This window comes from Apium graveolens, chromosome 3 (assembly GCF_009905375.1).
Source record: "Apium graveolens cultivar Ventura chromosome 3, ASM990537v1, whole genome shotgun sequence".
In the NCBI taxonomy this organism is placed as follows: domain Eukaryota; kingdom Viridiplantae; phylum Streptophyta; class Magnoliopsida; order Apiales; family Apiaceae; genus Apium; species Apium graveolens.
In genome coordinates, this window is record NC_133649.1 from 212,350,175 (window position 1) to 212,362,518 (window position 12,344).

The window sequence follows — 12,344 nt, forward strand, 5'->3', positions numbered from 1 at the left end:
GTGTAAACTAAAAGCAGGTTGAATCACTTGCCTTGAGAAAGGCTGGACTGGACTTGCAGGTAGGAGCAACTTGAAGCTTTACTCGACCTTTATGGCAAGTTTACCCTCATCTCGAGATCCTACACAATTAATAATAACCTCATTATAATATATTCTCACCAACTCACCCTATTTACAAACCGAAATTAAACACAATGTCACTTAGGCCTATATTCAAGCAACTTATAATCACCTTATAAACATAATAGTACACATATCCACATATGCTCACATACCATATTTAAGTACCAAATAATATCACACACACCATATTGCAACACTAGGCTTGGATGATCCCGCTCCACAACTTAAGTCACTTGATCGCTAAACTAGACAAAATCTCCAAATTTTGGCCTCCTAACTCGATGTGCCTTTACTAAACCATCCAATTCCTATGGCCCTAACTTGGGCCATTCACTTTAATGGCTTTATTCTATCTTGAAACTATAGTGGTCAACCTAGGACTCACCCATAAGTGCTCTAAAACTATGTGGTAAGTGAAGTTGTTCATTATGGTAAATTTCAGAATGACATCTATGTTTTCTTGGGTGCATTAGACCCTCTTACACTTCAAGTTTACCTCCAAAACTTCTACACTAGACTCTTCTGGTCATAAGGCAACTCCCAAACTTGATGTGGCTCAAGGGCCTAGCTTGGGACTCCCTAGGCCTAAGCTTAAAGACCATGGTTCCCCTGTTTTTCTGGGCATAAAAGGTCCTGAATTGAATTAACTTGTGATACATTATTCTAACTCAAATCCTATGAAATATGGCTGGAAAAACTCCTATGACACTCCCTCTAACTAAGGCCTAACAGGGCCTAATGAGGGCCTACCTATGACATGGTCAAAACTTCCCATTTCTAAGTTGCAACAAAACTGTCCCCTGCTGGACAGATTTTGTGTTTCCACTCGTGCACCTAACTAAACGTCTTACAAACCTCCAACAAATACCTAAAACCTATTGTATACTCCTAGTGCTAGCTTCTGGTGGCTTGGGACTCAAAGTGCACAACAAATACCCAATCAAACCTTCCCCACAAACTAGTGCAAAAATTCTGGAAAAATGCAAACACTAACCAAACCCTTTCCACCTTAACTCCCACTTATTAACCAAGCATCCAACCTTTACCAAAGCAAACCTAGTGCACCAACATCCTAAAATAGTGCCTCAACAGGAGTGGAGATCATCCATGCCCTAGAACACCTACATGAAAATAAAAATACAACATGCAACTCATGGAAAACACTTAACAAGGTTTTGGCTAAACATGGAGTTTAAATTCTTGTAAATTCGACTTGAACCTATTACCCAACCTTAAAAATCATGAAATATATCTTCTCTTAACTATTATAAAGCAATATATCATGGAAAAAATCTATTACAAGCACAAATAATTTGAATTTATAGACTTTTAAATATGAAAACATGATTTCGAGAAGAGTAGCATACACAACGTGGTTGATCATCATATTAACATCTTAAAACTAGCATGCATTGCTAAACATGATTATATAGTGAAATTTAAGTAGCATTCAAAGGTTTTTATGGCATGGTTTCTCCATAAAATACTTGGTTAAAACATATATGAAATATATATCATAGAGAGCTCTTAAATTCATAAAAATCAAGAGTTTCTCTTTGAAGATCACACAAAAGCTACACATGCAACCATGAAACTTCATCTTCTAATCACAAAATTCTTGGAAAGTATATAAAATAAATGTAGGTAGGGGAATTACACTAGGGAATATGAGAAATGGGATGGAAAAAAATGGAAGGGAGTGGGGATGGGGGTTTCGGCTGAGAGCAAGGAGGAGAGGGGGAGGAAAAGAAAAAGAGAGAAGGGAGTTGGAGTAGAGTGAGTTTGGTTGAGTGTGAGTTTGAGTATGATCATGGAATTACTCATATACAACTTGTGAGTGGAGTGTGTTTTTACCCTTCCCTCCCTTCTTTTCTTGAAAACAAACTTGCATGCAAGGGTATTCTAGTAAAATGGCCTTGGTAGGAGTGGTTAGTGGGGTGTTTATTGACTCTAGTGCCCTTCAGTTGAATTAGAAGTGATTTGCATGCATGGGCAAAAGAGTAAAATGCAAATTAAATAAACAATTAGTTGTAAAGAATAATTTTTATAAATAAAATTAATATTTCAAAAATTATAAAAGTTGTACCAGAAAATAACTTGGATTTTTAAAAATTTTATGAGATCACTTTTGAAATTTGTGAATGAAATTATTTTTAAAAGAGAATTTTCCAAGGTATAGAATATTCCTTATAAATCAAAAATAAAGGTAAATAATAAAACTCTAGCTTTGAAAAATTTATAATCTCCATAAAACAACTTATAACGCAGCAAATTTCATTCACACAAAAGTACAATCATTAAGTATATTTATAATCGACTCTAATATTATACAAAAGTTCACAAATAATATTACACAAAATGTCGGTCGTAACAACAACGGTAATATCAAATTCTAAAATTTCAAGATATGAATAAAAATATATAATTATTCTTTTTTTGTTAACCGATCTTAATTGGAAAAGATTCATATTCTTATTTAATAATCCAATTCAAAGGACAATCTAAAAGTAAAAGTTTATATTTCTATTCATATTCATGAATCTCATAAAATTCATATCACATCAAGTTACACTTTAAGAAAAAAATGTATACATTTTTGAAAAATGAAAATAGGGAAATGCATCTATGTACACCATAAATATTTATATTCACAAACAAACGCATGATTAAATTTTTGATTCCATTAGTTATCTTTCTAATTTTTTTACAATATATCAGAGGAGAGATATATAATTTTAAAGTAAATTTAAATAAAATTAATTAGTTTAATGTCATTTATCTTGGGTTGAGAAAATCCATCAAGGCTTTCGTTCGTGCTGCTGGATCTCCCATTGTAATGAGTACCTGAAACACAAACAAATAAACTGTGAGAGTAAAAGAATCTGAGTCACTGAACTTTAACGACCACTTACGACAAGCACATAAACTAAAAATTAACACCGAGTCCCCGACAGCGGCGCCAAAAACTTGTTAGGGCGAAAACACGCTCTAATATTCAAGCAAGTATACGCGTTCGCAAGTAGTATAAGATATAAATCAGATTCATTCCCACAGAGATAGGGTCGAAATACCCTATGTTAGACGTCTAGGTATGCTTGACATATCCTTGATACTAATTCTTACCCAACGATATTCAAACCCGACTCGTAATATACTTCATATGATAATACACGTATCACTTAGGGTTCACGTTCTCGAAAATCGGTTCAGCTTCGTTTTCGGAAAATAGCTAGACTCTTTATTTTATGAAATCAAGGTTATCGATTTAGGAAAATATTTCATCACGTCATACAATCAAGTTTCGTATAAAACACACACATATATATATAGTCTCTCGACGTCCCGATAATCGTCAGATACGCTTCCGTATTTACGTAATTTGATTTTCCCGGAAATCGGGCAGCGTCCCCTTTGTTTATCGGACTACCCGTCGAAACATCAATCGACGTCAAACCAACCATAATCAAATTCACAACTACAATTCCAATCATCAGTTCAATTTAAGAATTAATCCAATCACAATTCATCAACTGATTTACATACTCGACTTTAATGAAAAAATCAAATTCTCGTTTCAACGATAATCTCACGAACTAATTTATTAATTTTAAAATATTAGGACTCAGAATAAACATCATAGTCCACCGTCGGCTCGCCGAAGCTCATCGCCGACGGCGGCAAAATTTGTCGGTGCCCGAATTATTCGGATTTCCAATAGGAATTTTACCAATTTAATCTCAAATAATTAAGTTAAATACTCGAATAATCACAAAGTTCATTCAAAATTTTCCACAAAATTAGATTAAATCCGAATTCCAAAAAGTGTGGAACAATCGAATTATACAAAGCCTAAACCAAAAGCAGTGAATTGCAACACATAAAACAACGAAACGGGAACACGCGCGTGTGCGTTACACGCACACCGGCCGCCAAGCCGGAATACGCACGGCGGCGACTGGAAGAAGATAACAGGGAATATCAAAACAGGCACAACAGACACACGCTGACATCATGCACACGAGCATATAGATACACATATACACCGATTGTCAACACGAATAGAACCAGCCAAGCTAAGGATTCAAGCGGCGGCTCACCTGGTACGGCCGGAAAAATGAAACGGCAGCAAGCAGGAACAACCGAGAGGAGAAATAGAAAAAGGAGATGAACAGAGAGAGAGGACAGAGAGTAAAGAGATTGATGTAAAAAGGAATAAAGAAAATGATTTCCTGCTCGTTTTGTTTGTACAGGACACATATCGAGTTTATACAACAACAACACACAACAAATGTATTGTTGCCACGAATGTGATTCAGGGCACGTGTCAAATAAACAGACACGTAATTTTTTTTTGCGATAATTACGAAGATTTAAAGGTCTCTTTTTGCCCCGTAATTCGAAATTAACGAAACGAGGTGCGAATAAAACACCCCCCGAAAATTACGAAAATATTTTTAAAATATCGTAAGTATCCCGGAGTTTATAAAAACATAAATTTCATAATTTTAAAATAATTTCTGAAACACAATTTATACCCGTATTTCTCATTTGATGAACCGAGGTGTACTTTAAACAGATTCAGAAAATCATGAAAATAATCTTAAAATATTATAAATATCCCAAAGTTAACAAGAACATGAATTTTGAAATTTTAAAACGATTTTTAAAATGCACTTTATATCAGCTTTTATCAATGAAGCGAAACAACGAGCGCGTGAAATTAATCCCGAAAATTTCCAAAAAAATTTTAAAATTCTCGGAATATTCCAAACTTAAATAAATATGAATTTCATAATTTTTGAAGAATTTTAGAATTAAATATGGATTTTACAAATAAAAGCATTTAGAAAATCATTTAAAGATAAATAATTAATAAAATATTGATTTCTTAATTTTATAAAATCCTAAAAATAATTATTGTAATTATAAAATTATAAAAATAATTTTTGAAATATTCCCAATATTTATGCAAATAAATCTGCACCAAATTCACTTTTGAAAATGAAAATAATCCAATACGATTCAATAATTAATCGCACGAACAACCCGGTATATTATAAATTACACCTATATAATAATCAACCAACACAGAGTGGTCAAACCCAATACATATATTTTATTTAATAATTTCCGTAATGATCACATATTTACATAATTCAAAAACACACGAGTCGTTATATTCTTCCCCCATTAAAAGGATTCTGTCCTCAGAATCTGGTCTAACTAATTAAGTGAGGATATTTGTCAAGCATATCTGACCCAAATTTCTAAGTAGACCCTTCTATTTGAGGGTTCAAACGTACTCACAATAGATATGCACTCGTTTCCAAGGACTTGCCTTTGACGATCAAAAATTTGGATTGATCACTATATGCAGAATAACTTGGACAAGAGCCCCATTGGCTCCTGATCAATCATTTAATTCCAACTCAATACTTATCACTTTAACATTAACAAATAAAATACATTAGGTGTACACACAGGTGTGACGGTCATATCATTTTTGAAGAACTTTATCTATATTTATCAATATCTCGAATGGTTCACTAATTTTAGGACTTAGCTTGTCCCTTCTACTCAAACTTATCCCATTTCTTTCAAGACGACACTTTTACTAACACTACTGGTCCTATTTCTATACTTATATTTTCTCTCAATACAATTTCGTCTCCTTTCTTTGCCTACTCCGAGCTGCTTTAATCAATATTTCTACGCTCTTGATGTGCTGAAGTAACTTAGAATTTAACAACTTTCTTTCTCCCACTTTATCTCAATAAAAATGGAGACCTATACTTGCGTTCACATGAAGTTTGATGAAATAGCATTCTAAAGCTGACATCGCTGATAAATGATCATTCCAGTGTTTCCTTAAAACTTCACCTCCTAACATATCTTACATTTCCTAAATCATTTCCGTACTTTGACTCTCCGCATAAGGATGTTAGACGATGCTTATTTTCCACTCCTTCCCATTCGTCTATTAATTTCTCGGTGGTCTTAATTACATATAATCCTTTTTTGTCGGCATAAGGCATCTGTTACCATACGGCTTTGCTTAGGTAGTTGTTAATGGATTAATTCAGAATCTTTGGTTAACCTTAGTTAAAATTTCATTCTTGAAGACTCAACGTATAGTTGCTTTCCTTCTGATCTTTTAGAGAAAAATCCTTGGGCATCCCACGCAAACTCTCTTATTCCTTGAGTAGCTGAGGATGTTATTAATAAATACAGTTTACTTATCCAAATATTCCTTATACACCATATTCCTTAATTCTTCATAGCCACTTGATACACTTGTCATTTCAAATAATATCATCAGAGCTTGCAATGCTCTGAACTCACTTTAATCGTAATCTCTGATATTTTCTCAGGTCAGATCTTAAGTTAATTCTCAATACATAACACACTTCTTAAATTAGGTCTTATAAGTAATCAATTCTTTATAGGGTCTCACTTCTTCTTATTCATTGTTTTGTTAAATTCCCGATAATCAGTACATACTCTTATAATTTCATTCCCTTTTATCCATGAGCATCACAGGTACCTTTCACGATTCACTTCTTGTAAAACCATTCCCTGGGTCTGCCTTATCCATTAGGCCTCCAATAGTTCACCTTAATTCCTTGACGTGTCCAACACTTTCTAATCCATTTTGAAATATCCTTTTTATACCTGGTTATCGCTATTTTTCTTTTATTTCCATATATTTTGGCATCTCTTCAATAGAGTATATACTTTATACTATGAATTCCCTGTGGCATTTCAAATCTTAATTCTTCTACTTGTAACTTCCAAGTGCTGGTGGAGAACCTGGGGATATCGTGATCATTCTCCTGGGCGTATAAATTTCCTCTCACTACTGCTAACATCGTGATCCATTATCTTCTTTTGACATCTCCTTATCTTTCTCTTAACAACTTTGACTAAAAAGTCATACTATTCATCCTTGCTCCTATTTGGATTATAAACTCTGACTCCCAATTCCAACTTCTAAAATTCCATAGAAAATTCTTCCGGTATAGTTTCTATGTCCGTTATTGCTTTCCTCCATCTTTGCTTTTCCTCGTGAATACATACTTCAACCTCTTATGACCCGTATAGATCTTACACCTTTCTCCATACATATTATGTTTCCCAAATCTTTCAAAATGAATATTATTACTGTTACTCCCAATTTATGGGTAGGATACTTCTGTTCATAAGGTTTCGGTTGTCTGGATACATATACAATAACCCTATTGTGCTGCATCAACACACACCCTATTCCCTAATGAGAAGCATCACTATCAATTACCAAACCTCCTTGATACTTTTAAATTGATAAAACAGGTGCTGAAACCATTCTTTTATTTAACTCCGCAAAACTTTCCCTTCATCCTTCTCCATTTCACAAAACTTCTTGCTTTTCCTGGTTAGCTTTGTCCCAGATATTGCAACTTTCACAAAATCCTGCACCAATTTCTAATAGTAACCGACCCATTATAAAACTTCTTACTTTTGTTGGTGTTTCTGGTCTCCTTTCATTCATAGAAATTTTAACTTCTGCTGAATATCTTTTGATCTTCTCTACATTGACTATCTATGATAAGAACTATATTTCATACAACTTCTTTCTTCTCCAACTTCCCAGTCATTATTAAACGCTTTGCATGGTCTTCCATTAACTTTAAGTATCACAACTATAGCTTACTCGGATATTCCTTAAAGATTCTGTCCATCAAGTTCAAATATTACTGGTATATTGGTTAATATAAATAACAATATGAGAACAGTACTTAGTTCTGAAAATTGTCCTTGATACATCCATAGGTTTAGTCTTCAATTGGTGAAATATCAAGTCTTAAATCAGTCTTATAAAAGTACTTTGCTTCCTTTGTTTGATTAAACAAATCATTGGGTCGAGGTAACAAATACTTGCTCTTGATAGTAAACTTGTTGAGCTCTTGCTAGTCGACGCATAATCACATACTTCCATCTTTCTTATTAACATTTAGTACTGGTGCACCTTATAGGATATGCTGGGTCTAATCGCTTCTTCTTCAAATATCTCTTGCGTCTACTTTGCTAACTTCCTCATTTTAACTGGTTCCATTTTGGGTAAGGCCGTAGTCACTGGCTTCGTCTCAGGCGTTAGGTTAATCACGAGCTTCCTTTCTTTATCGGGAAGAAATGTTGACAACTCATCTAAAACATATATTGAAATTACTTAATTGCTATTAAATCTTCAAATTTTGTTTGCTTCTGACTTTTATGTATCCCGTAATCACCCTAATGCTCATATCTTGATTACCGTAATCATTATTAACAAATTCGTTACCTTCTTTTATCTTCTAAATCTCCTCACCTTCTTATTTGGCATCCTTAGAGTTATTTTTTCGTCACGACGGTCTGTCTGGACATCACGCTTTAGTAGTTAATCCATTCCTTAGAATAATATCAAATCCTCTTTTTTCCAGGATATCAATTCTACACAACTTATTTCCAGGAATCTCAATTTCACCATTGGTACTTACTTATTTAACAACTACACGTTCTTGACTTACTAGTCCTTCAGTCACAATCTTATCAACTCAACAGGTCAATTCATCTTATCAACAAAACCTTGAGAGATAAACAATTAAGTTTATCTCACATCTTTTAATACTTTAACGCTGAAGGTATTCACCTTGATCATCCATATCATCACGTCCGTATTCTGAATAACATATTTCACAGGTAAATCGCATGTTCTCATTCTCGAAAATGTATTCCTTATTGGAGTAGATTCCTTTGATTCTTAGTGGATTCTTCATTGGGACTAGTGATTTGCAATCCTTACCAGGTGCCCTTATTTCCTTCCCATGCATAAGACGTAGATGGAACTTCGTCCGCTTAATTCAGGATACATTGATTTCTATTTGAAAACCTCTTGCATAAAATGACAGTACAACGAAACGACTAGAAGGATTCAAAGTCCAACGAAATTAGAGTTGAAAAGAAAGAAGAAGTAAGGATTTGGATATGAGTGAGACAACCACATTGGTACTTAAGATGGCCAGTCTCTCGTACCATATGGCATACAGCATATGATTAGGTGGCGTCCCACCCGACTCTTCGTCACTCTGACAAAGTGTCTCACCATAACACTGTTTGTCCCAATCAGAAAGCAAAAATTGAGGGAAATAATTAAATTTGAAAGGAATGCAATATCCTCCTTTTCGATATCATAGCAAGGAGTTTATTTAAGAAAAGAAGTTCATACTTATTTAGGAATCAAAAAGGGAATATACGTTGTAGTATTGAAGACAAGAACGATACCATTGGTCACTATCCATATTTCACTTATATTCATCTTTCGAGCTTGTTCGATCATATTTCCATTGTTTCACATAATAACTTTAGAAAGTACGTTGGAAATGCCTTCGCAAATTAAGCATTATGGTAGATTCTTACTTGTCACATCTTGCGTCTTTAACATCACACCTCTACATGTAAAACTTTAACAACTCGATCATAATGATATCCCTACCAGACAACCTCGAGTTTCCTTTTTCAATTTAGAATAACCCCGAAGCATTCAACATAGCAATCCTTGTGTTAATAATATTCTTCTTTTTAGGAAATCTGGAAATCTTCTCAATCTCCTTTAGTCATACTCAGACTTTCGTTAGATCAATGAACTCTTTGAACTTGGATAATCCTGTAATTGGATGAGTAATTGCTTCGTACACTGATTCCGTTGTTAATCTTATCAAACAATATTTGTACCTTTCTGTTGAGAATAACCAACTTCTTCCTAATCGCGGATCACTTTGTCCTTTGAATTAACAATACTAAGTCTGAAACAATATTTTTCCAGGTAATCCGGGCTTTCTAACAAACAAGAAACTCAAGTAGTAACTTCACAACCAAGGTTTAAAACTTATTTTATTCAAAAAGGCTTTTGGAAATTTTGTAAGGAAAATCTTCTTTGAAAACTTGTTAAAAATTTTGAAAATCACAAATCTGGTTGTCCTTACTATATGAGTTGGTTGTTATCCTTCCGACCTATAACAAGGTACCAATTTTAAAGAAACAATCACATAAAGGTCCGTTCACTTCGATCTACCTTTTCTCCTTTATCGAGTCCACTAACCTTCCTTAATCAACGAAACTTCAATTGTTGTCACACATTATCTTATTCATAGCTTCACATGAAGGCTCCCATACATTATCGTTACAGTAGTCAAGTAGAACAGGCTATCCAATAGTCAATAAGTCTATTTCATAGAACAAAGTTTACTCGTATCACATCATATTACTACTTTACATATCGCATTTATCATATCATCATCATTTAATTTTAAAAAATCCCAGGTTTATACTTTTTTTTTACTTCTTCAAAATTCATCTAGTTCATCCCATACTTATTCACGGGTGGCTTAGTCACTAAGGGCTTCTTTTAACCTTGATAACAGCTATCCTCTGAAACATTTAAATCTCCTTTCTAAACTTCGTCTCACCTCTATTTATAACTCAAGCGCTCACCATTTACTGTAGCTCTCGAATCCATCCTCGTAGGTACAATCGCTTCATAGGACAAATTCTAAACTGGGGGTATAGAACATGATGTAGGGTAAACTAAAGAGATATACTCACACCCAAATGTCCAATAAAATAAAATTAAACAGAGAGAGGTTCTCGAATAGGTAGTCTCGTATTAAAAGGTAGAAGAATAGCGTAGAATAGCTTGAAGAGGTGCAACTGTCATAACGGAAGGTAACGCCATTAATACTGATGGAGGAACAAGGTGCAGATCCAATCTGAGAGAAGATGACGATCCTCGAACGGAAAGCTCCAAATGATCAAATGACACCGGGAAATCAAAATCTGCCATTACCGTTGTCTGGAATTCACATCACAAGCTGAGAATCTCGAATCGCAACACAAACCGTGCCAAAGACTTACTATACCGTCGCACTCAACCTCACAACGTCTTATCTTTCTATTTCCTACTCCTAATCCTAACCCTCTACCCATTTCCGACAATCTAGGCTTGTTTCAGTGACTTATAACCTGTAGCTCTGATACCAACATGTGGCGCCCTCCAAACTCGAGTAAGAAGTTTGAGGTCCACAACACATACACAATATATAATTTTGTAAAAGAGATATTATTTATAATGACCCTGCTTCACAGAAACCACGGATCGCAACAGGTTAAAGTATGAAAACAAGCCACAACCTTAACTTTTATTACAACGTACCAAATCCTAACTAAATTAACTTACAATTGATAATAAAATCATTCTTACAATCTGACTATCTCTATACCGCATGAAGCTTCTGCTGGCTTAATTCAACTCACTGGAACCTTAGCCCGTACTTTGAACTGAGGAACTTCACTATCGTCCACATTCTTTTCAACTGTAAAATATATAAAAGAATCGCAAGGGTGAGCTAACTAGCTCAGCAAGTCATAATAACGATAACTGAGGTTAAACAATGATCAAGTGAAATGAGTCAGATGATTCAAATTTCTTTTTAACTAATCATTAGAATTGGATATTCATTTTAAGTTTTAAAAACCAAGGTTAGGCTGCTGATCAGTCAGGCACTAACCCCGAGCAAACACATAACACTGCTCTAATTACTGGATCCAAGGCACACATTGGCCTAACTTGACCATTGGTATGGTCTGACCACAAATCTGGTCCACACATACATAAAAACTATCCAATTCTAAAGCAGTTCAATACGATAAACAATATAATTCGATAACGCAAGATCATACTCAATAAAGATTAAATATTTGAATAAAACATAAGGAAACTCATGGATATCACAAGGGTATATTAGGGTATGTAAAAGAAATGACTTTTAGTTTTTATAAGGGTCAGGTATTAGACTAGTAATGATGTTTCAGGGTATGGTTCTTTGATGTTATTAAAATGTTTGGAATATAAAAATTCATGTGTTTTCGAACAAATTTTTTTCCAGTGTTTGGTGTTTGTAGTTATACATGTGGGAAGTAGTATCGTATTTGTGTGATTTGGTATCTTGAGGATCAACAAAGGATGGTTTATAAGGAATAAGGCTTATGGCTCAAGATCAAGAAAATCAGGGTTCAAGGTTTAATAGTTTAAAGCACTTGCAATATAAAACAGGAGTTATTTTGAATAATAGCGATATGTTATGAAACAATTCGAAAACATTGGTAACATATATCTTGAAGCAAAGTTCAGAAATACTTGCCTTACAAGG